Source organism: Pipistrellus kuhlii, unplaced genomic scaffold, assembly GCF_014108245.1.
Source record: "Pipistrellus kuhlii isolate mPipKuh1 unplaced genomic scaffold, mPipKuh1.p scaffold_m20_p_42, whole genome shotgun sequence".
NCBI classification, from domain to species: domain Eukaryota; kingdom Metazoa; phylum Chordata; class Mammalia; order Chiroptera; family Vespertilionidae; genus Pipistrellus; species Pipistrellus kuhlii.
In genome coordinates, this window is record NW_023425543.1 from 2068908 (window position 1) to 2094830 (window position 25923).

At 44.7% G+C, this 25923-nt stretch overlaps 1 long non-coding RNA gene across 2 annotated transcripts; it reads left to right on the forward strand.

Moving 5' to 3' along the window:
* The first annotated feature begins 11957 nt into the window (after positions 1 to 11957).
* On the forward strand, positions 11958 to 21845 carry LOC118704317. 2 transcript variants are annotated; one of them, XR_004983379.2, is made up of 2 exons: positions 11958 to 11999; positions 21711 to 21845. It is a non-coding gene; the product is annotated as an uncharacterized LOC118704317 (long non-coding RNA). The 2 variants fall into 2 exon arrangements; XR_004983380.2 differs by lacking the exon at positions 11958 to 11999 and adding an exon at positions 17434 to 17465.
* Positions 21846 to 25923: the final 4078 nt, after the last annotated feature.

Genomic DNA, 25923 nt, shown 5'->3' on the forward strand with positions numbered 1-25923 from the left:
TGATTTAAGTTGAGGTTTGGTTCTCTTAGTTAACCCCAAATTTTCCTCATTCTGCATGAGATACAGCCACATCTGACACAATTGTTAGCTCCTCTCTTTGCCAAGATAATTCCATAAATGTCTCCAACAACTAACGCACCGTGCTGAGCTCCTAGAACCGTGGTCGGCAAACTGCGGCTCTCGAGCCACCTGCGGCTCTTTGGCCCCTTGAGTGTGGCTCTTCCACAAAATACCACAGCCTGGGCGAGTCTATGTTGAAGAAGTGGCATTAGAAGAAGTTTAAGTTTAAAAAATGTGGCTCTCCAAAGAAATGCCAATCGTTGTACTATTAATATTTCGCTCTGTGGACTAATGAGTTTGCCGACCACTGTCCTAGAAGCACAGGGACCTCAAAAATCATTTTTAAACATTTTTTTCCCTCCTGTGTAAGTTAAATACATAGATGCTATTACTTCATCAGACTGCTGGGGGCCGAGAGTGTTCCGCCTTAATGTGGAGAGAATATTAACGATTGGTATGTTTTAGCAGGGACTCGGGTGATTTTAATGCCCAGGGGTTGAAATCAATGGTCCTTTTACTTGTGTGCATTCGGAGAATATTCACTGTACCTGCTCCAAGCCCGGCAGGGCTAGGATTGAGAAATGCAGGAGACTTTTACCCTAACGGTCTCACCTCCAGAAATTCTTGCCCTGCTGACCGAGAATCCAACATCTCAGCTTTTGTTTCTGTTGTTCTACCCGCTGTGCTGTGTGTCTCTTATGGAATCTCGGGCCCTGGCTTTGCTTTGAGGAATGACTTGTGTGTGCGCGTTAAGTGCATCCACCTGTTCCACCGAGTGGCCACGGAAATGTTTTGTGCATGTGCTCTGGGGGGGGGGGGGGGTGGAGGGGAAGGGAAGACATTTATCTTGGCTTTCTGCTTCCTACGATGACCCAAGGCTTTCATTTTAATAAGGAATTTCTCTCTTGGCAGAGCAGGAAAACAGATGGTCCGTCTCCAAGTGCCTAATGTGCGCTTCCTGCACACGGTTCTGGAGGGCAGGCGTGCGGGGAAGGGACGGGAACTCAAGCTGGGAGAAGCAGTGGGCGCCCGGGATGGCTGCCATATGCGCACAGCGATGGCTTTTCCTGATTCCCCTGCTCCGTCTCCGTCCTCACAGGATCTGTAAGAGCAACTGGTGCTCAGAGAGACCGGATTCTTCCAGCCAGTGAGGGACCAGCTTACCCAAGCAGGAAGGGTTCGCCAAGAACTGGCATCCATGGCCAGATGCCCCTAATACCCTTGTAGCTAATTCTGGCAAACTCCTTAGCGAAGTTCTCCTGCAATTAATATTTATAAGCTGCTTAAGGAGTAACCCTCACATGCTTTCTCGGGCTTACTCTAAACCAAATATGCTGATTTGAACTCCCTTCCAGCAGATGGTACATGTGACAGTTATGACCTATCTTTCCCAAAAGGTAATTGTGAATTTGGGGGAAATGTCATGTATGATTTCAACAAAATATATATTGTGCAGGGTCTATAATAATAAAAGAGTAATATGCTAATTAGACCGTACGTCGATCCGGACGAAGTTGGGGCTGCGATGGACCCCGAGTTCAGGGTGCCAGAGGGAAGCCCGTGCTGGCAGCTGGGGGAAGAAAGGCCTGCTCTTGCACGAATTTTGTGATACACACACACACACACATAATGATGTTTCTATCTCAGTGTAGAATTCGTGCATGAATTTGTGCACGGGTGGGTCCGGCCAGCCTGGCCAGGGGGAAGGGACATTGGACGGTTGGCCGGCCTGGCTGCTGGTCGAACTCCCGGTCTAGGGAACAATTTGCATATTAGCCTTTTATTATATAGGATAGACACTGAGTGGCCAGATTATTATGCATTCAGAGATCATCATCATCTGGCCACTCATTGTATGCTTTTATTGATTTCACAGAGGAAGGGAGAGGGAGAGAGAGAAACATCATTGATGGGAGAGAATCACTGATCAGCTGCCTCCTGCACATCCACTGGGGATGGAGCCCACAACCCGGGCAACGTGCCCTGACCGGGAATCGAACCGTGACCTCCTGGTTCTTAGGTCAATGCTCCACCACTGAGCCCCGTGGCCGGGGAGTAAGGCACCTTTCTGGCTCATGTGATTGGAGACCCACAAGAAAAGCAGGCCAGGGGGTGTGCTCAGCCTAATGGTTCTGGTCCCGTTTCTCTGCACTGCTCTGGGCCGTGTCCTCCTGCGTGTGCCGGCCTCAGCCTCACACAGAGCACGCAGCCCCTGCCTTTGCAGCCCATATTTGTGCATTTGGATGTCCCGGGCGCTGGAGAGCGTCACTTCTGGGAAGTCTCTCAGACAAGTAAGGAAAAACACTCCCTGCAAACATCTTCTCACCTCCCGCCCGACTGCTGTTGCTTCTCCTTCAGACCGAGTGGAATTCCAGGAACTTCTCCTTTGTTTGCGGGTCTGAGAACCCGAGTTCAGCGTCAGCCCCTTGCGGGTAGATTAAGGGGAGATTTATGACATCTGTGTGCCGTGCAGGGAAGAGTTAGAGCGACTAGTGCCGCTGATCATTGTGTGTCAGTGCCAGTGGGTGTCCCTGGGCCATTGGTGCATCTGAGCTCCTGCTGAGCTTCCCTCTCTCTGGATGGGAGCTCAGTTTAAAAAACGTGGCTCTCCAAAGAAATGTCAATCACTGGACTGTTGATATTTGGCTCTGTGGACTAATGAGTTTGCCGACCACGATGTCTTTCTTGCATGTAAAAAAGCCTTGCCCTCTGGAATTCGTCATGTCTTCCTCCAGCCCTCTCTCTTCCCCCCTTATAGATTATTCTTCTCATCCTGTTTCTTGTCCCAGCATGGACGTACAAGTTCTTTGCATCCATCCCATGCTAACTGGACACTGAATTTCTCTCTAAGCAGTGCTTGTTCTTGGAGGGCGTGTGTGTGTGTGTGTGTGTGTGTGTGTGTTGGGTGCTGTTTCAGGAATTAGCGATGGGAACCTATGTGGGTACAGTTGAGAGATAGGTTGTATTTTATCCAGAAATGAAGGGGGGAAATAGAGGCATTCTTAAAGAAAGCTTCAAGGGGAGTCTGTCCCCACTGCAGTCGTGAGAGACATGAGCCCAGAGAAAGAACATTTCCTGGAAGGTGCCACTGGGCTTGGAGCGCTAACGCATTTATCATGGCCAGCACTGGGCGCCTTCTGTTAACCAGGCTGAATCATTTGTAATTGGGGAGACGTATTTTAGGGAATTTGCGTGCCCTGATTCCTCGATTGGGAGAATGAAACAGGTCCTTTAAAAAAAAAACACACACACACCTCTCTCTGATATGGGATAGAAGTTTTCTAAACAGAGAAAGAAATTCTACAGTTAACACTTGAAGAACATGGTTCTCTCCTAGAGAGTGAGGCAGGGTGGATTTTATTACTTTTAAATTAATTTTTAATTTTTTTTCAATTACAGTTGGCATACAATATTAGGTTAGCTTCAGGTGTACAACATAGTGATTAGACATCCCTATACCTTACAAATCGATCATACTGCTAAGTCTGATACCCTCCTGGCACCATATTATTGATTATATTAAAAAAAAGAAGAGATTTCAACAGAGAGATGTAATGCTCATATTTAACGGTGTGTATGTGAATGCAAACTGGCTCCTGATAAAATGCTTAAGCATCCTCCCCACTCAATCTTGCTAGGTATCCCGATCTTTTTTATTTTTTTAATATTTTATTGATTTTTTTTTTTTACAGAGAGGAAGGGAGAGAGATAGTTAGAAACATTGATGAGAGAGAAACATCAACCAGCTGCCTCCTGCACACCTCCCACTGGGGATGTGCCCGCAACCGAGGTACATGCCCTTGACCGGAATCAAACCTGGGGGGAGGGCCCTCACCGCTTCCCAAGGTGAGACTCGTCCTTGGCAAAGAGACCCCAAGCATCCCAGGGCCCTGGGGTGGAAAAAGAGTCGGCCAGCCAGGACCGTAAGTAGGTGTGAATTCTGAATCCAGGCGACTAATACGGCGCAGTGACCCCAAGCCAACAAAATGAAATAGGAGGCTCTTCGCTTACTAGGGCCCTGATTGGGGCCCATTAAAAGTGCCTGCTGGGCCCTAGCCGGTTTGGCTCAGTGGATAGAGCGTCGGCCTGCGAATTGAAAGGTCCCAGGTTCGATTCCGGTCAAGGGCATGTACGATACCTTGGTTGCAGGCACATCCCCAGTAGGGGGCATGCAGGAGGCAGCTGGTCGATGATTCTCTCTCATCGATGTTTCTAACTCTCTATCCCTCTCTCTTCCTCTCTGTAAACAATCAATAAAATATATATTTTAAAAAAGTGCCCGCTGGGCCCAGCTGACATGGCTCAATGGTTGAGCCTGCAACGGAGGTACATGGCCTTGCCTGAGAATTGAACCCGCATCCCTTCAGTCCATGGATCGACGCTCCAACCAATGAGCCACACCGGCCAGGGCTGTAGAACTTTTATACAATTTAAAAAGAGAAACAAATGGCACTATATTTGTTTGTAGGGACATATATATATTAAAATATTTTAGGAAATAATTTATGATGAATAGAGAAATGAGTAAGGGAGTAAGAAACTTCAATTTTATACTTAATTCCTTTTTTTTTTTATCCCTGATTTAAGAAAAATGTAAAACACTTTAAATCAAAATCGGCAAAATGTTAATATTTGTTCATCTGGGCCCACAGGTCAATTTTACATTGTTCTCTGTGCTTTTCTGTTTCTCATTAAATAATTCACAAATTTCAGAAATGGCAGAGAAACAGTGAAACAGAACCATCTGTGTGTGTGTTTCCTTATTGTTAGATTGCATGCGGATATTTTTTTCCCCAGAGCAAGACTGACACATGATCCTTCCCATGAATGAAAATTCCCACTTCAATGACTCAATTAGTCAAAATAAGCTAACGTGCTCCTATGTGGTTTAGGTACATAATCCTCCAGCTAATAGCAATAAATCACATCGTTATGCCCAGACATAAAAAGATCAGGAAGCGAAATGATGTTGAAGAAGCATACCAAGTTAAAAAAAAACAAAAAACGCAAGTGGGGACAAATTATCAAGATATAGGGGATGACACAGTAAGTCCCTTCTTTAATTGAATTGTGAAGAAGTTTGCTTTGGCATTCGTGCCCACAGGGCTGTGGAGAGAGCGTCGGCCTGTGGACTGAAAGGTCCCTGGTTCGATTCCGGTCAAGGGCATGTACCTTGGTTGTGGGCACATCCCCAGTAGGGAGTGTGCAGGAGGCAGCTGATCAATGATTCTCTCTCATTGATGTTTCTAACTCTCCATCACTTTCTGTAAAAAAATCAATAATATATATATATATTTTTTTAAAGTTTGGAAATCATTTGTCATATTTGTTTGAAGAAATATGCTGGCCTTATATCGGTTTTCTATGGCATATTCTTGCCGAAAGAGGGACAGCCGTCAAAGATTTTGTAAGCGCTTGGTTTATTTCATTTTATTTTTTGTCTTTCCCCTCCACCCCCATCGTCGCCACCCCTCTTAAGCAGCAAGTCAGTACCTGTCTGATGAGTCAGTGCTGGATTCTGCGGGCATAGCCATCCAAACGCAGAGGGATTAGGGTTCACTCCGCCGTGTCTGGCTCCACTTCAACCCAAGGACCCAAATTGGGAGAACAAATCCGAGCTCACAGGCACTGACTTGCCTGTGTGACTCATCCAGCCCTCTCTCTCCTGGAACCCTGAGACCGCGAGGGGCGAGGCTGGAAGGGAGTGTCCCCCCCAAAAAAGAGCAGGGATGGAAACTCTGACGTCAGTGCGCTGCCTTCTCTGTGCTAACAGCACCCCATTTAGCCAAAGCGTGACCTTTCCTTGAAGTCGAGACGCAGGGAGCTGGAGTGTCAGGCTGCAGAATGATCCCGTGGGAGCTGACATAGACCTTATCATCTCTGCTATTATCAGTCACTAAAGAGGGGACACTTTAAGCCATTGGGAATACGCTTGACGTTGCCACCTCTCTCCCCATCTTTGAACATTCTTGCTCTTTTTTATTTTTATTTTTTAATATATTTTATTGATTTTTTCACAGAGAGGAAGGGAGAGGGATAGAGAGTGAGAAGCATCACTGAGAGAGAAACATCGATCAGCTGCCTCCTGCACACCCCCTACTGGGGATGTGCCCGCAACCAAGGTCCATGCCCTTGACCCGAATCGAACCTGGGACCCTTCAGTCCGCAGGCCGATGCTCTATCCACTGAGCCAAACTGGTTAAGGTTATTCCTACTCTTTAAGAAAAAAATTATATCTTGCTGAAACTGGTAAAAAAAATAAAATAAAAATTATATATATATATATATATATATATATATATATATATATAATTTAAATATATATAATTTATATATATATATATATTCTTTATTGATTTCAGAGAGGAAGGGAGAGGGGGAGAGAGATAAAAACATTAATAATGAGAGAGAATCATTGATCGCTGCCTCCTGCACATCCCCTATTAGGTATTGAGCCCACAACCCGGGCCTGTGCCCTGACCGGGAATTGAACTGTAACCTCCTGGTTCATAGGCCAGTGCTCAACCCCTGAGCCACACTGGTCAGGCAACTGTTAAATATTTATCTTGTGTTGGGGGCGTGTCCTGAGCGTTGTATAATATTGTCAGCATCTCTGGCCTCTACCCACTCCATGCCAGCATCCTCTTCCCCACTGAGAGGAGAAATGTCACCTAAGATGGAACCGGTGTGGCTCTGTGAATAGAGCATCGGCCTGCAGACTGAAGGGTCCCAGGTTCGATTCCGGACAAGGGCATGTACCTTGGTTGCAGGCACATCCCCAGCCAGTACAGGGTGTGCAAGAGGCAGCTAATTGATGTTTCTCTATCATCAATGTTTCTAACTCTCTATCCTTCTCCCTTTCTTTCTGTAAAAAATCAATAAAATATATATTTTTTAAAAAAGAAATATCATCCGATGTTGCTGAATGCCCTCTGGAGAGCTGGGCAGAATTGCCTTTGAGAATCACTGCCTTTAACATTTATCTTTGGGAGCCATGTTGCTATTGTTTGCATCTATAGCCTTAGAAACAAATAACAGATCCTAACATCTGACCTGGGGGCGCACGTACACACACACACACACACACACACACACACACACGTAGCGTCTTCTTTATACTGTCGTTTGGGATTTCTGGGTGCCTAGCAAATTAAAAACTCCCCCATTTTGTTTTATTTTGCTGCTGTGCTTTAGGGGAAAAGCAACGTGACCTGGGTGTGCATGGGTGAGACAGAGCGATGTATTTTCATCATAGAATTTGAATGTGGAGCAATCACATGCAATTAAATTAAAGACTACCCTGTTTAACATGCACTGGGCATAACGTAGGCAGCAGGTTGCAAACTGTGGAAGATAGATTTTCATTAGCAGGCCCATAAAATGTATTTCTCGCACGAAATGACCTGGATTTGCGAGTTGATGGGAGGCATGTAAATTGTGGAGTGCCATTAACTAAGGTGTAATTTGGCCAACCTCAATTTTTTTACTGCCATTTTCTTAATTTAAGCACATCTGTTACATTGCGTTTTTTTTTTTTTTTTTTCAATTGTGTTTTGGTTAGTATGTTACTGCCATGGCTGTGGACGTAATATGAAGAAGAATGTCATGCTCCCTGCCAGGCTGGAGAGAGCAGAGATGGGCAATTTGACAGACTCTAGCTTGGGCATACCCAGTGGGATGATGGGAAAAATCATGGAATCTGTTTTCTCGCCGGCTGAAATGGGGCTCTCCCTGTTTATTTTCTAGTTCCTACCCGACCCTCCGTCTCTTTTTATAATAATTCATCACATAACCATTTTAAAGATCCTGTTAAATTCATCTTTTTATTCTTTCAGACAACATATTCCTTCTGCCCTTTCTTCTTGCCAGTAATCTGTCTGCCTCCGTTCAAATTCTAGCTTACCACTTTAGAAGCTGGAACATTTACTTTTACTCGGCAGTGATCATCAAAATATGTAAAGCTAGAGGCCCAGTGCACAAAATCCGTACAAGGGGCTCAGCCCCAGCTTTGTTCGGAAGGTCTTCCAGATGGTCGTAATGCTATTCAGTCTAATTAGCATATTAGCTCTTTATTATGTGGGATTAGTGAGACACGAACATATGGCAGCATTACCCAGCAGCAGATATTGCAGATTTGAACCTTAACTTGGGAGCCACTGAATCATGGGAAAGCAGTGGTGGGAAGGGGTCAAAGAGGGTCAGAGAGGGGTGGGGTGACTCAGGGTAGGGTCTGTAGCAGCCAGAGTACAGAAGCTTCTCAGACTCGCCACTGGTACCGTATTTTTCGGACCATAAGACGCACTTTTTTCCCCCCAGAAGTGGGGGGAAAAAGTCCCTGCGTCTTATGGTCCAAATATAGCCTACACATATACTTTTTAAAAAAAGGTTTTTTACTTGCCCAGCTCTGTGTGGTCTCTGTGTGGTCTCTGTGTGCTTGCCCGGCTCTAAAATGGTTCTAAATGCTGCTGTTTACTTTACAGGGTTGATTACATGTGTTTATGACTGTGATGTTGGGTTTTAATGCACATAAAATATTTTAGGACACTATTTGTTTCAGAATCTTTTTTTCTTCATTTTCCTTCTCTAAAAACTGGTGCGTCTTATGGTCCGGAGCGTCTTATGGTCCGAAAAATATGGTATATCTTACCAGCAGTAAGCTGGATATACCAAGCCTGATTAAGCTTCGCTTGCCTCATACAAAATGGAAATCAAAATACTGCCTTGCGTATTTAAAAGCTCTCATGCCAAGCATAAAATTGTAACTATGAGTGGTGATGGATATTGAGTAGATTTATCACGTGGTCATTTCACAATATATACAAATCGTTAGGTTATATACCTGAAGCTAATGTTATGTGTCAACTATACAAAAAAAGGTGTATGCAGGTTGCTAAAATTCCAATGTTATTCTCCTTTTAACATAAAGAGAGAATGTATCTCATTGTATATGTTTCCTCTCACAATGGACACTAGATGACTATTAGGAAAATGAGTCAAGTTCATGGTCCAATCTCATTTCCACTGGACCAGATGTGGTAGGACATGGATCCGAGACTCAACTCTGCCACCTGTAGGTAGGACCTTGACCAAAGCACTTCTCTGCACCTAACACCTTGCAGACGGATCACGAAAAGTCTCTGTCTCGCTTCCTATTACACAGTGTTTTACAAAGTCTCATACTTTACAAAGAGATTACACCGTAAGAACATGTAATAAATAACTTCAAAATGCAACGGGTATTTACTTTAAAGCATGCCTTTAACATTTATGTAAAACGTCTTTTGTACTCATTCGATAGAAACTTATCTGGCCACGGGGTAAAGCTAGCAATCAAACTACTAGTCCGCAATGTGTTAAAGTTCCTTCCCAACAAAATAAGGGATGTGTCCTAGACAGTATTCCGTGTTGCTGCAAGATTGAGCATCTCATGCCGCCAAGTCATTAAGGGCTGTTGAAAAACAACCAGCGCTCAGAATGCTTGGTCACAATCTGTGATTAAAGAAGAAAACCGATACCATACTTCTCTAAGCCTGGCCCATTGGGGGCAGGTGGAGGAGGAGGCAGAAGTGAGGGTGAGATTGGCGAGGGAGGGATGCAGGCAATTCTCCCAGCTGCTCTTATAATGAGGAAATAATGACTTAATGTCTGGGCAATTTGTAAAGCAGCTGCCAGTGGGGCAGGGAGACAGCTGTTCTTAAAAAAAAGAAAGAAAGAAAAAAAAAGAATTGGGCTCTTTCTCTTCTAGATCCCATAGTGCACGAATGAGCAATGCAGTTTCAAAAATCAGTGATTAATTTCTAGGAAGTGATGTCTTAGGACCCCTTAATGAGCACGGGGCTGAGGGGTTGATGAAGTTTCAAAACTCACATTTTAGAAACCAATCTTAAAAACATGAGAATCTCCCCAGTGGTTGAGCATTGACCTATGAAGCAGGTCACAATTTGATTCCCAGTCAGGGTACATGCCCGGGTTGTGGGTTCGATCCCCAGTAGGGAACATGCAGGAGGCAGCCGATCAGAGATTCTCATCTTTGATGTTTCTCTCTCTCTTCCTCTCCCAAATCAATAAAAAATTTTGTGCCTACAGAAATGTGTATTTGTGTCCTAGTTGGTTTGGCTCAGTGGGTAGAGCGTCGGCCTGCGGACTGAAAGGTCTCAGGTTCGATTCTGGTCAAGCACACGTACCTTGGTTGCGGGCACATCCCCAGTGGGGGGTGTGCAGGAGGCAGCTGATCAATGATTCTCTCTCATCGATGTTTCTAACTCTCTATCCCTCTCTCTTCCTCTCTGTAAAAAAAAAAAAATCAATAAAATATATTTAAAAGAAAGAGAGCAACATGCTAATTGACCATATCTTCGTGACAGCCCACCCGAGCCAATCAGGAGTGAGTATGCAAATCAACCCAACAAAGTTGGCGGGTTAATTTGCATACACAGGCCCTGAGCAGCCAGGGGCGGTCCATACCACCTCAGACACTCCGGGCCTCTGGGCAGCGTGGGAAGGCAGAAAGGCAGTTCTGGGTGAAGCAAAAAGGCGGCTCCAGCCAGAGCAAAGGCGGGCTAGCAGCCAGGGGAAGAAAAGGCCCATTCTGGCAGGAATCTTCATGCATCGGGCCTCTAGTTTTAAGTAAGACCAATAAATACATTCAGCTGTAAGAAATCCGCTTTCCACTGATAAAGCACATGTGCTCGTTTTCCCAACATCAAACGGCCTTCGCTCACCACCCTGAGTTTTAACCTGAGCTGTCAGTGGTCCAGGCGGGACCTGTGCAGAATCACGCATCCTGAGAAGATGCAGAAGCCCATCTCGCCGTCCATCCCCCTGGCAGGCAGGAAGGAAGCTAATCTCATCATCTCCAGATGGAGCAAGATCTGCTGTGCGACCAACCTGTTTAGCTCCAGAGCAGCTCCGGCCGTTTCCCCCAGCTGTCTAAATATTGTAGCTCTCAGCTCCCTCCCCCTCTTCCTCCTCTTCCTCCAGGAATCATGCCCGGGGCCTTCAGGACACTCTGACCTCTGTCCCCTCTGCAGGCTCCCAGCATCCTTTGCATCTGGGCTGCACACTTGGGAACTTGTTTTGATTATCTTGTACAGACTTCTGGTTCATTTTATTTTTTTAAATATATTTTATTGATTTTTTTACGGAGAGGAAGAGAGAGGGATAGAGAGTTAGAAACATCGATGAGAGAGAATCATCGATCAGCCGCCTCCTGCACGCCCCCTACTGGGGATGTGCCTGCAACTATGGTACATGCCGTTGAGTCAACCCGGGACCCCTCAGTCCATGCTCTATCCACTGAGCCAAACCTGTTTCGGCCTTCTGGTTCATTTTAAACCAATGTTTGTTTGCTGGCGTTGGAGACCATATTGGCGGCCATTGTTTGGCCCCTGCAGAGCTTAGCATTATAAAAGAAGTGTTACTCCTAGTTGGTTTGGCTCAGTGGATAGAGCATCAGCCCACAGATGGAGGATCCTGGGTTCGGTTCCGGTCAAGGGGTACCTCCATTCCAGGCTTGATCACCAGCCCTGGTCAGGGCACATGCAGGAGGCAACCAATTGATGTGTCTCTTTCACATGGATGTTTCCCTCTCTCTGTCTCTCTCCCTCCCTTTCATTCTCTCTAAAATTCAATGGAAAAATATCCTGTGCATTTTGGGGTGCTTAGCAGAATATTTGACCTCTACCCACGAGATGCATCCCCCTCCATCATGACAATCAAAAAAAGTCCTCAGCCAAAACCAGTTTGGCTCAGTGGATAGAGCGTCGGCCTGCGGACCGAAAGGTCCCGGGTTCGATTCCAGTCAAGGGCATGTATCTTGGTTGCAGGCACAATCCCCAGGATTAAGATTATATATTAAGATTATATATTAAGCCAAAACGGGTTTGGCTCAGTGACTAGAGCGTCCGCCTGCGGACTGAAGGGTCCTGGGTTCGATTCCGGTTAAGGGCATGTACCTTGGTTGCGGGTACATCCCCGGTAGGAGGTGTGCAAGAGGCAGCTGATCAATGACTCTCTCTCATCGATGTTTCTAACTCTCTATCTCTCTCCCTTCCTCTCTGTAAAAAAATCAATAAAACATATATATATTTTTTAAAAAAAAGATTATATATTAAGATGCAAACTGGAAAAACCTAGGTTCTTTCCCAGCTGCTCACGCCAGGCCCCATGCTAGACCTCCACGTGAGAATCTCAGGAGTGGGATCCAGCATACGAAAAGGTCCATCAGTTTTTACAATGTGCACGTAGGGCTGGGAACCATTGTCAGCAGTGGCCGGAGCCAGCTCTCTTGGCCTGAGCGTCGCTGCTCTCACTGCCTGCTTAACCTGTTCCACTGGAAATGTTTCTGACGCTTCAAATGCACGCAGAAGCCACCCTTCGGTCGCTCCGAGCCCTTCCTCACACGTTTGAGATCGCCACCAGCCAATATTGATTTATTCCCCGCCGCGTTGGAGATGGCCCTCAAGGAGCCATAACTACTTGCTGTCAGTTCGAGCACGCTTTGTGTGCGCTGGTTCCGTTTTTAAAATATCGCAGGGCTTATGGCAAGGAGCCAGTTTCCAGATGTGAATGCTACGTCAGGTACTTTCAAAATGTTTAGCGCTTGAAACAGCTAGGCTCCATTTTAAGGAAACACTTTCTCCCTGTGTCTCATTTTCCCGTTGTAGTCTTTGGAGGGGATTGGGGGGTCGGGGGTTCAAGAACAGAGGTACCTTTTCTGTTGACCCAGAGGAGCGCGCAGGGCTGGGACGAGGAATTTGTGTTATCAGCTTTCCCCTGAGACCCGCCTTCGGCTGGAGTTCCTGCCAGTACCTTCCTCTCTCTCTCTCTCTCTCTCTCTCTCTCTCTCTCTCTCTCTCTCTCTCTCCCTCCCTCCCTCCCTCCCTCCCTCCGTCTCCCTCCCTCCCTGCCTCTCTCTTCCTCCTCCTCCTCCTTCTCCTCCTCCTCCTCCTCCTCCTCCTCCTCCCTCCTCCTCCCTCCTCCTCTCTCCTCCATCCTCCTTCTTCTTCTTCTCTTCTTCTTCTTCTTCTCTCTCTCCTCCTCCTCTCTCTCCTCCCTCTCCTCTCTCTCTCTCTCTCATATATATATAATCTTCACCCAAGGACATGCTTAGAGAAAGAAAGGGAGATAAAGAGCAATATGGATGTGCTATTGTGTTTCCCTGAAAATAAGACATCCTCCAAAAATAAGACCTAGCGCATGGAAAGATAAGACATCCTCTGAAAATAAGATGTAGCGCAACTTTGGGAGAAAAAATTAATATAAGGCACTGTCTTATTTTCGGGGAAACAGGGTAGAGAAACATTACTAGGTTGCCTTCTCTACGCTCCCCAGCTGGGATCAAACCTGGAGCCCAGGTAATGTGCCCTGATTGGGAATCGAACTGGCAACCTTTCTGTGCACAGACGACGTCCAACCCACTGTGCCACTGTGGCCGGCTGCATGCAGCTTTTGCTTGTTTGGGTGTCCACATGCTTGTTACAGATCTCTGATCATTTCCAGAGCTCCATAAAGCTATTAGCTGCTCGCTGTTTATTTGCTGTTTCCTTGGGGGAATGAGCACCGGGAGCATGCGAGTTCACCACCTTGAGGATATCACAGTAGTTTAGAGGTTTGTACACATTTGTGAAGGAATAACTAGGAGGAATTCCCTTTTTTTTTAAAAGTGCCCTTTAAAAAATATTTTTTAATTGATTTTAGAGAGGAAAGGAGGGAGCAAGATAGAAACATCAATGATGAGAGAGAATCATGGATCAGCTGCCTCCTGCATGTCCCATACTGGGGATCAAGCCTGCAAACCGGGCCTGTGCCCTGAGCGGGAATCAAACCCTGACCTCTTGGTTGATAAGTCAACGCTCAACCACTGAGCCATGCCAGCCAGGAGATGATGTTACAATTTGTATTTATTTTTGTGCTTAATTTTATATTTAAAATCGTGTACCCTTTTTGTAAATATGGTCCTGGCTGGGGAAGGAAGGTTTAATTTTTATTATTTAACTAGACATATTAATTTTTTTAAAGTCATGTTATGATCATCTTTCTCTTTTTTCTACCCCCCGCCACCAGGCTATGAAATTGATCCATCTATCCAGAATCACGGGGGGAAAAAAAAATATTCTGGGTTATGAAACAACTAGAACAGACAGTTGGGATTGAAAGTAAACTCTGTGTGTGTGTGTGTGTGTGTATGCTAGCTATCTGTATTTAATTGCTAATGTGTGACTATATGGAGGCATTGTAAGAAGGGAAATAATGATTTTAATTTGAGTTTACATTTCACTTAACCAAGTGTTTATGAACACTAGTTTTTGTAGTGAGAGAGGCTTATATTTTGATCTTACATCTATTTGATTGACTTGGAAATCTTTATTCTCTGAAAACCTCAGTCTTGTTTTTTGTCTATAAAGTGAAGGTTATAGGACATGTCTTAGACTTGTAGTAAGAAATAAATGAGCTCACGCAAATAGGAATTTCAGCATAATTCCTAACCGGCAGGAAATGCTAACATTAAAAAAGAGGAATTATTATTACCATCCTTACTTGTTAAATCCTTGGAAAAGCAGGTAGCTTGGTTCACCTACTTTGTAGCTGGGCAGATTGAGGCCAAGCGTTTAAATATTTTGCTCCTAATTGCTTAAGAGTGGTGGCCATACCTATAACTTGTAAAATGTAGAAATTATCAACATCTTCCTTCCTCTTTCCATCAACTCATTAGGAACTACAAATTATAAATGTTTCCAGATTCCGAGCTGACTGTGCAGGATCTGCTGGAAACATTAGGCAGGTGGGGTTGAACTTGGAACTTTTCTAAGAATTTAGTCCCTTTATTGCTCATTTTGCTGGAAAATCGGCGACTTTTGCCAAACACGTTGTTTTCTTCCCTTGACAAAAAGCAGATCAGCAAGTTTTCATATTGCTCTATTTTTAATGGCTTGGAGCATCAGCATTTTATAACAAGAAAAAAATTAAAGTTCTCTAATATTTGGACGAGAAGGGCTTATAAAAATTTTCACATCCACGCACCATCTGGAAAAGCAAGGTTGGACGGGCTGATGAGGCCTCGGGTCCCTAAGCATCTTGGATAGTGACCCCTTATTTAAGACATTTTCTCTGCAAGACACTACAATATTCACCTTCTATGACTTTACACTGCGAAGGGCTGACCATGGAAGATTGAGACATATATGCATGGCACTAACTAATTTGGCTCAGTGGTAGAGCTTTGGCCTGCAGACTGAAACGTCCCAGGTTCGATTCCTGTCAAGGACATGTACCTTGGTTTCGGGTACCTCCCCAGTAGGGGGTAGCTGCTCGATGTTTCTCTCTCATCGATGTTTCTAATTCTCTATCCCTCTCCCTTCCTCTCTGTAAAATATCAAATATATATATATATATATATATATATATATATATATATATACATATATATATATATATTTATTTATTTATTTATTTATTTATTTATTTATTTATTTATTTATTTTTTTAAGACATATATGCATGAATGACCAATACTTTTTACTGGGGAGTATTTTAAGGCCAAATGAACTGTACGTTCATGAGTAAAATCCTACTCAGTGGTTGAGCATCAACCCCTGACACAAGAGGCCTCTGATTCAATTCCCAGCCAGGGCACATGCCCAGGTTTTGGGCTCAATCCCCTGTGGGGGACGTGCAGGAAGCAGCTGACCCATGATTCTCTCCTCTCATCATTGATGTTCCTCTCTCTCTCCCTCTCCTTTCCTCTCTGAAATCAACAAAAATATTTTTTAAAAAAAATAGTTGAGTGAGCTTGGATTGATGGAACCAGAACCATGGCGCTGAGCACCCTGGATTCTGAGGTGCTCACAGACCACGAGAGGGGGTGAGCCCTACAAGGGATGGACAGGAATGCAGAGTTCTTAAAACCTCACGAAGTCCGTCTCACATGCCAAATATCATTTCTTCTAACATTGCCCCACTGGAACCTGGATTGCTACAATAACATTCAGGAGATTTCCCTCCCTTCAGCACTGGCCTATTCCAACGTCTTACATAACCGACGTTCAGAATCATATTTCTCCAGGGTCACTTCGCTTGCCTAAGTTCTTTCTGAAATCCTCCACTTGGCTGGTTGGTAGCTCTGGGCTGTGCATCCATAGCCATCATATAAATACTACCTCTCTACTAATAGTATAAGCATCTCTCCACAGAACCGGAGTTTTCCTTAAACTAGGAAACTGTCTGGAGAAAAATAATGCATTCATCACCTTGTGAAATCGGTTCTGCATATTCCCGGGATTTAGCAATGTCCGGGAACCTGGCTTGTAAAACGTGTCATGTGTGTTTGTTTAATACGTGAACCAAACGAGTTCCTGGCCTTGGACTCGGTGCTCCTCCCATAATCCTTTGTCCCTGCCTTCCAGTCTTGCCCATTTCCTCTTCCATCGCTCTCATCTGTGGCCCAACAAGTCCCCCGGGAGTCCACTTCTTGCTCAACCGGTTGCTCAAGTCACCATTGGGCCACACAGTCCGTGTGTTGGGGTGACGCCATGTTGTTTTGGGTTTACAATGAAATGCATGGAAGCTAGCTTTCACACTTGAGGGACTTTATGCTTCTTTGGGCTCCGTCTCTGATCTAGAACTCTTGACATCTGAGATACTGGAATAACCCCTACCGGGGATGTGCCCACAACCAAGGTACATGCCCTTGACCAGAATCGAACCTGGGACCCTTCAGTCCGCAGACCGACGCTCTATCCATTGAGCCAGACTGGATTCTTGAGCAGCTGTGAGTTGCCCTACTTACACCCTTGCTCATTAGTCAGCTTCAGATGAAGACTTACTCATTCTTTGTAAGAAGCTGGACAGCGTGCTGAGATGTCAGACAGGGACAGTTGGCTTCTATAAAGTGAGTCTCTACAGTAAGCACTTAAAACTGATGTTTCTTAAGTTTCTTCTTTTTTCTGAAGGACACCCAGCAGAGCCTTCTCCCTGCAAGGAGGGCCTGACTCTTCGTTTTAGTGTTGGCCAATGACCCCTCAAACCCCATGGGACACTTAGGGCCAATTCTCAATAGAAGCAATTTGAACTAATTCTTCCCCCACGAGAGATGGAGCTTCTGGCAGCTGGCGGCTTTTCAATGCCTCCCATTGAGTGCCCAGCCTACTTTGCTGGAAGGACGCAAAGCTCCATCATTTAAGTTGCAATTAGTGGCTTCCCACAAATTACATAGCGCTTCGGCAAGTGCCCTCTCCCGACTGCTCTGTTAACAAGCTCATGGAGTGTACATCATTGTTCTTTTGTGGCCAAATTGTCCTCGTGCCTTCTTATTCTCACCGCTTAGATCATATCTGCCAGCCAAAACCGGTTTGGCTCAGTGGATGGAGCGTCGTCCTGTGGACTGAAGGGTCCCAGGTTCGATTCCGGTCAAGGGCATGTACCTTGGTTGCTGGCACATCCCCAATAGGGGGTGTGCAAGAGGCAGTTGATGGATGTTTCTCTCTCATCGATGTTTCTAGCTCTCTACCCTTCTCTCTTCCTCTCTGGAAAAAATTAATTAAAAAATATTTTTAAAAAAATTAAAAGAAGATAAGATTATATCTTCCCAGGTGTCAACCCCAGGGAGCTCCACCTTGGTGTTTACCAGGCCCCCGACTAGGAAGGCACAGAAGCAGTGTCACGCCTTGCCTTCCGAAGATGTCTTATTTTCTTGGCAGAAATATTGTTCCATTTCAGTTTTGGTATGTAGGTGTTAGCTAACCTACAATGTGCTGGTTTGTCACCTTTATCATAGCAAAGAAAAGTCACAGTTACAAAGAGAACTCACACTGAGTGGCCAGATGATGATGATCTCTGAACGCATCATCATCTGGCCACTCAGTGTCTATCCTATAGAATAAAAGGCTAATATGCAAATTGTCCCCTCAACCAGGAGTTCGACCAGCAGGCAGGCGTGACTCTATGGTTACACCAGCTCCGACCCTTAATGTCCTCTGCTCTCCATAAAGAACTTCCTTCTTGCTCTCTCCTCTTGCAGATAGCTTGCCATGGCTGCACGTACTGGACTGTAATCCTTTCTTTTTCACGAATGAATCCTTTTTGCAGACAGAATCCTCAGTTGCCTTTTTGTTTATGGTCATGAGAGGCATTTAGAAGCCCTAGATTTGGCCTGCTGTAGCACTTTGTAGCTCTTCCACACTAGAAATATCACTTGAGAGCTCTTGACCTCTATTTCCTTGTCTTTGGAATGAAAAAAATTAAACAGATAATCTGTACATTCTCTTCCGGAGCTATCTTCATGTCCTATTGATAGATCTTGATAGAAGTTCAAGGTGCACAGGTTATGCGTTTTCCAAAGCCAGCAAATATATAATTACTTTGTGCACTTTCTTGTGTATAACTTCACACCTAAAGAGCAGCTGTAAACAAACACGGAGCTGTCTTAATGAGATGTCTACGGCAAAACTTGTGTCCGCAATTTACTTGCAAATGCATCAACATGAGATGAGTCACGTGGGTGAACTACTGAAATCGAGAGAGGTTAACAAATTGTCCCAATCTTCACTACTAAGAATGACACTGGGTGGCATTTGATCCCAGTTCTGTCTCACTCGGTATCCTTGTTCTCCCATTCTCTCCTGCCTGTACTGGGATGCATGGGTAGAAAATTTCAATGACTTAATATGAATCTCCATGAAAAGAAAGATTCAGGGAGGAGGTTGGGCGGGAAGAACTGTGGAAAGCTGGAATTCCAACCATAAGCCAGGTAAAAATCGTACAGAGTTTCAACAATGCACAGCTGATTAGCTCTAGTGCTTAGATGTAATGCGAGGTTTCCTGAGGGTTGTGACATTCGGAGATGACTAATTAACCTGGGCAGCAAATCCATTTTATTTGCTTCCGTGACACAGTCGATCATGACGGGCTCACCGTTTGCTCATTTGAAAAATGATTAGGCTTCCCATTTAGACTTAATTACAGTGCAAAGGTTGACAGTTATCTTCTCTGTAGAAGCATCAGATGCTCCAATATCTCAGTGAACATGTGCCCATAATTATGTACATAATTTGTCTAGCAGAAAATGTAACCCAGCCATTTACTTGGATCTTATGCCTATAATTAGAGATCATCAAAAATACCACATGGAAAAAGAGAGTTGGTGGGCTGTTAGGACCAGGATAATGTAAGAATCTGTCTGGAGCTGTTAGTGGGAATACAGCAGCAACCAGCATCTCAATTAGGAAATTTGAGAGAAAGATGGAAATTATGGTGGGATAAAAGCACAGTACAATCACTCTGACCACAATCATTCAAAGTCCCACAGGCACTCAGATTCAACACAGCTAAAACCAAACTCATTTGCCCCACCTCGTCCCCTATAACTGCTGCTTCTCTGTGTTTGCTGCCCTAGATAATGGCTAGGCATTCTGGAATCATCTGTAACTATTGTTATCTAGTTTCTTCCTTCCAATAAAAGCGGTGTAATAACTAAATGTTCCTGAGGGTGTCTGCTCCTCTGTCTTCATCTTTCTTTGTTTTAAAAAATATATATATTTTTGTATTGATTTCAGAGAGGAAGGGAGAGGGAGAGAGAGAGAAACATCAATGATCAGAGACAATTATTGGTTGGCTGACTCCTACACGTCCCACACTGGGAATAGAGCCCACAACCCGGACCTGTGCCCTGACCGAGAATCTCTCTGTGTGTGTCTACCCCCCCTCCCTTCCACTCTCTAAAATTTAATCAATGGGAAAATGGGAAATGGGAAAATATCCTTGGGTGAGGATTAAAAAAAAAAAAAAAAAAGAACTGGATAAAAGGGGGAACGGATGTTCTTAGGGCATATCCCCATAGCTAAGCCCCCTGGCTCAATATCTCATGATTTTTTAATTCTGAATAACTGAGAGGGAGGTCCCCAAAATCTGAGCATCTTTCCCCTTGGCCAGGACCCCCAGAGGACTGTACCAATGACACCACTCCAGGTTCAAGGTTCTTTCCCCAGAGGGTTATGCAATGAGCAGTGCTTTGTTCCATGTTGAACTTGAGGTCGCCTCGCTTAGTGCGAGCGCTGTGCTGAGAGGCAGGGCTAGACTCTGATCCTGAAAAAATGCGGCGAGTCTGCAATGAGATTCCTTGGGCCCTGCTCGCTCTATAAAAGGGGGGCTCTCCCTTGGAACCCCAAGAGAAACATGCTTTCAAGTCCCTGTCACCCAACTCCTGAGAGGTCCCGGGGGCAGGCTGATGGATTGGACTAAGAAAGAGATGGCTCCTCCCCCTCCACCCAACCCCACCATCTCCAGGTAGGCAGGCGGGGAGAGGCCCATACCTTACCAACAAAAGAGTCAGTAGTTGATGGATGAAAAAAGAATCATTGCCTACATGAAGAATATTTTCCTTCCCAACATGTGAAAACGCCCGTTCATGCAATTCAGAGAATTCAAACTACTCCAGAGAAGCCCTCAGATGGAAAAGGGCAAAGGGGCCCTCGGTCTACGATGCATTTCAAATTCCAAGCAACATTTCCATCCACGGCCTGGATATAGGAAAGGAATTTCAGGGCATCCATCTGGGGACCAGGAGCGTGAATACGAAGCTGCCTTGTCAGCAGTGACGGTAGCCAGGCCCAGGGATCCGGAAGCCCAGCAGGAAAGGGGTGCATCCTGGAACCTCTGTCAGGGGTTCTGAGGGGGCGCTGGTGGCCCTGAGAGTCCCGCCTTCACCCGTGACCTTCAGTGGCCCCCGTGTGCCCAGCTGCCTTCAGTCGCTGTGATTTTTGCATCCTAGTTCAGGGAGCAAATTCTCCATCCTTTACACCCCCCCTCCCCTCTCTTCTGATTCCAGCGACGTGAACCAAACTGTTACTTTAATAATTCCTACTGGCCAAAACCGGTGTGGCTCAGTGGATAGAGCATCGGCCTGCGGACTGAAAGGTCCCAGGTTCCAGATTCCGGTCAATGGCATGTACCTTGGTTGCGGGCACATCCCCAGTTGGGGGTGTGCAGGAGGCAGCTGATCTGATTATTCTCTCTCATCGATGTTTCTAACTCTCTATCCCTCTCTCTTCCTCTCTGTAAAAAATCAATAAAATATATTTTAAAAAATAATAATAATTCCTAACTGAATACTCGCTAACGATTTTACTCCTGGGTCTACCGTTATGCATTGCATCCTTGTAAGCTCTCTTCTTAGCTTCAATTGCCTTGTGATGAAAATACGAATAAATATCTTCCAGGCTTAACCCACACTCTGTTTATTGGAAAGATTAATGGATTATTGTAGGAGACATTTAATTTTATTCCCTCGGCACTTTATTTATAACACATGGAATGAGCATGACTGGTTGGCCCATCTACCAGTTTGTTAGAAAGAGATCTTATCTCTGTGTCTGTTCATCCTTTTATTAGTTACATTATTTCATGCATTGAGCAACAAGAACAACAAAATTATGTCATGTACTTGTTAACAAGCAGCTGTGTGCAAGGCGCTGGGTGTTTATAACACAGGTTGTTTTTTTTTTTCTGCCCTCTCTCCAACTATCACACAAATTCCCCTTGTGTGATCCATTCGCTTCTCTTACATGTTCATTCAAATGTGTCCCTCCAGCCCAACCGGTGTGGCACAGTGGATAGAGCATCAGCCTGCAGACCAAAGGGCACCAGACACAGTGCAGGTCAAGGGCACAAACCTCTGTTGCAGGGTCCTCCCCGGCCCTGGGCTCTGGTCGGGGCTCCTGTAGGAGGCAACCAATCAATGTGTTTCTCTCCCATCGATGTTTCTCTCTGTCTCTCCCTCTCTCCTCCACTCTCCCTAAAAACCAATGGAAAACTGTCCTCAGGTGAGGGAGGATTAACAAAAAACGCACAAAAACAAATTTGTCTTTCCAATACTGTTTCTCTTCTGGACTATAACCCAGCTGCTGTTTAGGCTTTTCCACTTGCTGTTCATCAGGCAGCCCAGCCTGATCAGCCTACACTGAACAGAGTGGCACATTTTCAGCCCATTTACAGATACCCCCAAACCCAGAGTAACTGAAATATAGCTTTGACATACCTGCCTCTTACCCAGACTTCACAAATAAGTCCAATCATTGATGGGCTGCCTCCTGCACACCCCACACTGGGGATCAAGCCCACAACCTGGGTATGTGCCCTGACCAGCAATTGAATGGTGACCTCCTGATTCATAGGTTGATGTTTAATCACTGAGGCACACCAGTCAGGTAAAAGGAAAAAATTCTTATTGTCCTTTATAACGTTTGCCCCTTTGAAACTTTAAAAATTTCTTACTCTTCATAAATTATGATAGAAAGCCCTATTTAAGTGACCCTCACTTAACCTACTTCCAAGATGGCACTGACCCCTCATGGATGCTCACGGTACACTGAGTGCCCATAAACTCCTCACACCAAGAAATGGCTTTTGTTTTTCTCTCCCTTCCAACGTTACCTGTGTAGGACATATTTGTTATTTAATTACTTGATTTAAATAGGAAGTATTCAAAGTGATAAAATATGAACACGAGCTGAAACCGGTGTGGCTCAGTGGTAGAGCATCAGCCTGCGGACTGAAAGGTCCCGGGTTCGATTCCGGTCAGGGGCATGTACGTTGGTCGCGGGCACATCCCCGGTGGGGGGTATGCAAGAGGCAGCTGGTCGATGATTCTCTCTCATCGATGTTTCTAACTCTCTATCCCTCTCTCTTCCTCTCTGTAAAATATCAATAAAATATATTCTTTTAAAAAAATATGAACACGAAAAGAAATTTTTTTTTCTGCAGCTCAGTTAAAAGCTTTAGAAAAGAACTTGACAAAGGCAATTCATTAAAAAGTCGTATTAAATAAGAACGATTAAGGGGGGAAATGAAAAATTTAGAAGAATTCTGCACTTACGTAGCTTTGTCTTATCTTTAAGTTCCAGACAGCCTTTAAAGAAACAAAAAACAGAGCTCTCAAATAATGAATCGTGGATATAATTTGTACACAAATGATGACAGAAATATTCACATAGCAGACTTCTTCCATAGCAAACACACACACACACACACACACACACACACACACACACACAAATAGGCTCTAGTCCCACATTGCATTGTGCAAATGAGTACACCCTATAAGTTATTAATTTAAAATACATTATGTATGACATGCATGTCATTTTAAAAAAATGATTTCATTCTCTAATCCACTTTTAAAATTAATCAACCGAGTATTGTCCCATTTTGATTATAAGAGGTTTTCTACAAAATGCAGAAGAGCAAGGAGTGCAGAATTCAGTAATAGCAGATAATTTCTCAGCGTTTCTCCTTGATTCCATTTAGGAGACTGTCACAAACACTACCACAGAAAATTACTTGCTAATTTTATCATACTTTTTATAACGCAAATGCAGGGATTTCCTAAACTAACATTTGGAGCATTGCCTCTTTTATAAAAATTTAGAATTTCTCCCTCTAATTATTTCCCACTTGCTTTGCCTTCACGCTCCCCGTTCCCTTGGAGTGTTCTTCCCAGAGATGAAAAATAGTTGCTGAAGTCAAAGCTCACCTTCATCTGCGAGATGATTGACAGCAGAGGGGAATCCGCAGTGTTGAAAGCTCGGGAAGTCAATTAAAAAATTAATCCTGGAGTGACAGATATTAACGCAGAACAAAGACCATCTGACTGAGGAGACACATTTTCCACAGAGTCTAGGGCCTTTCAATAACCCTCAAGGAAGACTGTACCCAACACTTACAAAGTGCTCGTAGAGATGTCAAACTAGGCCTAGCATCACGATGTTTCTCAAGATGGCCCATTTGAAAATGTGATAAAATATCTATCAAAAGTGTTTTAAGGTCTGAGGCAGTGGCTTAGTGGTTGAGTGATGACCTAAGAACCAGGAAGTCATAGTTCGATTCCCGGTTAGGCACATGCATCAGTTGCAGGCTCTATCCCCAGTAGGGGGCGTGCAGGAGGCAGCTGATCAATGATTCTCATCATTGATGTTTCTCTCTCTCTCTCTCTCTCTGTCTCTGTCTTTGTCTCTGTCTCTCTCCTTTCTTCCTCTCTGAGATCAATAAAAAAAAAAATCTGTTTTATAAAAAGTGTTTTAATTGACTGGCTACATACAAGATGATCAAAGATGATTCAGGCTCTCTTCATCAAAACCTATTGCCTCAGCAGTCTTAGGATTCTTCTTAATTTTATACTGATTTTCAGTTGTTCATCAGTACGACTCATTATTAGAAACAAATTTATGGCTCCTGAGTTCTAAACATCACTTCCATTATAACCTCACTAGAGGTCTGGTGCATGAAATTTGTGCAAGAATAGGCCTTCCTTCCCCTGGCTGCTGGCACCAGCTTCCCTCTGGCATCCAGGACCTGGGCTTCCCTCACAGCCCCGGCTTCATCCTGAAGGATGTCCAGTCTAATTAGCATATTACTTCTTTTTTTATTATAGATTAGAATTTAAATGATAAACTAAATGTTAGGGAACTTTTTACTACCTCAAGACAGACGATCTCTGACATTCAAGGTCATCCTAATGTGATTCCCATAAAATTTCCAGCTGTTTACCCTCCGCCACACCTGTGCCCACCGCACTCCTTCCTGCCTCTTTTGATGGCTTGCTCTTCCTAGACCGTATCATGAGTATGTCCTTGCTCTGGCTCTCTCTTCTATAGGTCTGTGTCTGTATCCCTCTCTCCGAAGTACCACGTCCATTCTGTTCCTTGTTCTCTAACATCTGGACCCATGCCGACATTTGGGACTTAGCAAACAGTTCTTTAATAAAGAACCTGAAGAGTTCCAGGTTCGATTCAGGTCAAGGGCACATGCCCAGGCTGTGAACTTGTGGGGAGGTAACTGATCAGTGATTCTCATCATTGATGCTTCTGTCTCTCTCTCTCCCTTTCCCTTCCTTTCTGAAAAAACAAAACAAAACAAAACAACAAAAACGAATATATATATTTAAAGAAATGAATGAATCAGAACAGTGTCTCCTTTAAGACTATATTTGCCCAATACGTAGTGCAGGAAGTCAGTGATTATTTGTTGAATGAATGCTAAGTCACTGGAATATCAGAGTGGGAGGACAGTCACTGCCTGATAAGAGGTAATGAACATCGAGACTGTTCCTCAGACTCGCCGGCTGGGTCAGTCTCTAGGGCTTTAGCATCGGGAACCAACTAACTGGTGGTGCTGGGCGAGCATGTTGGTTTTTTGACACGGGAACCTCACTTTCTGTCCAAACTCAACCACTCGCTTCCCTGTCATCTCAATCGTAGGAGTTTGCTTTTGCAACGTTGGGTTTTTCTTCATATTTTCTCCACAGCTGTGCTGGCAGCATCCGTTTCCAGCCTGGGCAGGAAGCGTGTGAGTCAGAGGTGGGATGGAAGTGTTTCTGGGCTGCTCCCAGCCCTCCGACAGGGACTGTCTTTCCTGGCGCTGCTGCTGCAAAGAGTTTGCAGAGAGTAGGAGACTGCGGGTAAGGAATTCGCCAAATGAGAAGTTCACCTTCTTTCTGATGAGCACAGAGGTTTTAAAAGTGCAGGTAGGGCGGAAACCGGTGTGGCTCAGTGGATAGAGCGTCGGTCTGCAGACTGAAGGGTCCCAGGTTCAATTCCGGTCAAGGGGGCACGTACCTTGGTTGCGGGCACATCCCCGGTAGGGGGTGTGCAGGAGGCAGCTGATGGATGTTTCTCTCTCGTCTATGTTTCTAACTCTCTATCCCTCTCCTTTCCTTTCTGTAAAAAAAATCAATAAAATATATTTTTTTAACAAAGAAAGAAAGAAAGGACACCCACGTGGCCAATTCTGCTGAAACTCAACAGACTGATTTTGCTTCTGACCCTTTTCGGGGCGGCGGGGGCGTAACGACCATACGTACACTCAACCGACGCA